The sequence below is a fragment of the Octopus bimaculoides genome, chromosome 9 (genome assembly GCF_001194135.2).
Source record: "Octopus bimaculoides isolate UCB-OBI-ISO-001 chromosome 9, ASM119413v2, whole genome shotgun sequence".
Classification (NCBI taxonomy): Eukaryota; Metazoa; Mollusca; class Cephalopoda; order Octopoda; family Octopodidae; genus Octopus; species Octopus bimaculoides.
In genome coordinates this window covers 83,623,394-83,627,308 of record NC_068989.1, presented here as the reverse complement: position 1 = coordinate 83,627,308, position 3,915 = coordinate 83,623,394, and positions in this window count along the sequence as shown.

The window sequence follows — 3,915 nt, the reverse complement described above, 5'->3', positions numbered from 1 at the left end:
CAATGGGGTCTTTCTGGAGAACGAGAAAAGAGATCAGAATTACGAAGAGATCTGCGAACTGATCCTTGCTCACATGCTTCCAAATCTTCCTGTAGCTGCTTGAGTGTAGTTTGTGGTCTATTACTAGCTGTTCTTGCAAGTTTTCTTGCTGTACGCTTTGCTAACTTAGGCGGGCTACCGGAGCAGATTGGAGGGAAAATGAAATTGAGATTTCCAGTAACCTATTATCGTACTGACTGAACTCGGGTACATTAAGCTGTACAGAGATATTTTTGTACCAATTGCCATTCTTATGAAGGTCACGGAGATCTTGACTAATTTGCTTATTTTTACCAATGATGATGATATTCACTTTACGGTGATATTGTCAGAACTGATGCAATGGCTATAAATGCTCACAAAGAAACTTCCCGAATCTTCTAGAACACTAGATGTTCTGGAAACAAAAAAAAATGCAAAATATTTTTATTCAAAATATCTGGAAAATTATTCAATTGAGTTAAATGTGTTGTCAACTTCTGCGTTTTAAATTTCAACTTTTTTCCATAAAAAATTTTTTCCGTTCATTATTATGTAATTTTGATTGTTGCATTAAATATATTACAAAAACTTCATGAATGGCGGAAATTTCATTAACCTGCGTTAACTCAATGTATGTAAACTTGGATATTTTACTGTGTAGTAAACTTTTGCAGTCACTGTATGTATGTAATGTATGTATATATATATATATATATATATGCACATGCAAAAACGAGAACTCTCTCTATCTGTCTTTCTATATATATATATATATATATATATATATATATATATATATACACACACACATGTATACATACATATGCATACAGATATACATACATATACATGTACATACGCATATACATATACATACGTATATATACATACATATAGATACATATCTACACACACACACATATATATATTGACAGTTAAACTCGAAGTCGATAAAGCTTGAAATAATATCATGATAGCGTGTAAATATTGGTTTAAAAAGTCTGTGGTAGATCGTCTGTCATGACTACAAAAGATGTGAGTTCGAGTTCCACGGGCAGTCTACGTCCTTTTTTATCCGAAAGGGGTTTTAATCCAGTATTTAAACACTATCATTTATAACTTTATCTTCGAGTTCAACCGCTGTGAACAAATTATTTCACGTTCTCTAAAAGTTTCTCATCTGAGTAAATACTTTCTGGGAAACAATTCCACTTGTTTTTTTTATTTTTTTTAATAAAAACAGACATCTATTATTTCATTTTCCTATATGATAATATAATTGAACAGTCTTCCGTCTCTTCTCAAAGTAGAAATACTAATTTGTGAAAATATTAATCAACATATACCCTTATTAAACGAACATAAGTGACATAAGACGAGGAAACTGTAAGTTGCGCCCATTGTCTTAGAAATGTCATAAGTGACAGGACTATGTAAAATTAATCCCATCTGGATCTATCACACATGGTCTGAATGTGCATTGAAAACAAAACCTGCTTTAAATTTCGATAAGCTAAACGATTGTGAGGCGATCTTTCGATACCAGTACGAAATATCGCCGATTGTGAAAACCGGTCCCGCCAAGTAAAATATGGTTTTCGATTACTACAGAATCTTTTCTTGGCTACATGCACCACGGACGGACTTTCGGAATGGTTGTCCCCATATAAATTGGAATTCCTCGATTTTGGTAGATATTTCCATCTTTTATTTACTTATTTTTTCGTATAACACATTTTAAAAACCATTTTTTTCCTCTTTAAATCCGTATTTAAAACGTTTGCCCGTAGCTTCATCTTTGCTTTGGAACCACAACCACCATTAAAATGTTAATTTTTGTTTTTCGTTATTTCTCATTTTATTGTGTTTTACATTTTGAAACACTTGTAATTCACATTTTTTTTTTATAAAAAAAAAAAACCCCTGTTAAATCGTAAGATTCCCGATTAAAATCATACACCGCAAGATGTAGTGCAGAAATGGATGAACAGTAAAATCAGAATTTAAAAAAAAAGCGTCTTAAAAATGATAATTTCATTCTTTTAAAATGTAGGAAAGAATATTTTTAATTGGAGAAACCTATAATGGGACCTAAATTATCTCTTGTATTCTTTCTTCTATCATATTAACCGTTTGTTGCAATCTTTTTGTCCTATGTAAAACAGTATATTTTTGTTTTTGTCTTATGAGGTAGGGGGGGGGGGAAATGGTACCTAAGTTAAATTTTCAAATTATGTCAACGTAAATAAGGTCCGTGTTAGTTAATATAATTTTGGTTTTCTCTTAATGTAATTTTTATGATGTATAGAAAAGGTTTTACTGAATTGTAAAAAGATTATAAAAAAAGTTGAAAGAATGATGAAACGTAAAAGCATAAGTGAAAAAATCACTTTAATCGTTAGGAGTACGATGGATGAGGGTTTAAGAATTTTTTCTAATGCGAATTACAAGTCGCTGCTATTACACAAAGGTGTCGTCATTCCAAAACGTTGCTTTTTTCAGAAAACGAAAAAATAGCTTCACCATTGCATAACAAAACCTTTGTACTACACTTTCACAATTTTCATATCTTGACATTTGAATCAGCTGGAGATACGATAGTTTTACCCAAGGAACCGGTTATTGCAAGTAAAAATATTGGAAAAAACACAAACCCATTTGGCCAAATTTGGACATACGACAGTTTGACATAATAGCAAAAAAGTTTCTGAATATGGAATACAACAAAAAGACGAAAAAAAATATTTTAGTGGTAGGGATTGTTCCAAAGGAACGATGAAGTGGGGAGGGGCGGATGTTTAAAGAACATGTATTAATGTCTTTCTTTGTTTTTTTTTTTTCAAAACGCTCCATCTCACAACTGTTTTGAAACGTGATAGGAAAAAATTCTGTTGGAAAGCTATTCCTTAAGTCGACTACATCATGCACTAATATTGATTCCATAATGGCGGTGAGCTAGCAGAAGCGTTAGCACGCCGGATGAAATGCTTAGTGGTATTTCGTCTGTCTTTATGTTCTGAGTTCAAATTCCGCCGTGGTCGACTTTGCCTTTCATCCTTTCGGGGTCGATAAATTAAGTACCAGCTACGCACTGGGGTCGATGTAATCGACTTAATCCCTTTGTCTGTCTTTGCTTGTCCCCTCTATGTCTAGCCCCTTGTGGGCAATAAAGGAATAAGAAACGTTAGCACACCGAGCGAAATGTTTAGCGGTATTTCGTCTCTTTACGGTCTGAGTTCAAATTCCGCCGAGGTCGACTTTGCCTTTCATACTTTCGGGGCCGACAAATTAAATACCAGTTGCGTACTGGGGTCGATCTAATCGACTGGCCCCCTCCCCCAAAATTTCGGGCTTGTGCCTAGAGTGGGAAACAATATTTATTCCTTAAAACTTTGTTCTTTTTACGAACATTATTCAGTTTCCGTTTCGTTATCTTTTTGTTTCTGTATGCGTGTCGTGAAAATATACGTTATCTTTTCCAATAGAACTGTCCAGGGAAAATATTTCTGAAAACATATCTCTGTAATTATTTTTTTCTCTCCCATATTTCTAAATATATAACATTAATATTTATGTCCTATGCAAGGCGGTAAGCTAACAGAATCGTGAGCTTGCCAGGCAAAATGCTTAAAGGCATTTTGTCCATCTTTACGTTCTGGGTTTAAATTCCATCGAGGTCGACTTAGCCTTTCATCCTTTCGGGATCGATGAAATAAGTACCAGTTGTGCACCGGAGGTCGATGTAATCACTTACCCCCCCCCCACCAAATCTCCAAAAACATTCAAACCGATATTTACGTACTATGTTAAAAAATAAAGCTATTTTATACAAATATTTATATGTATAGAATTTACCGCATTTTCAACCCTTATGTTTTACACACACGCACGCAT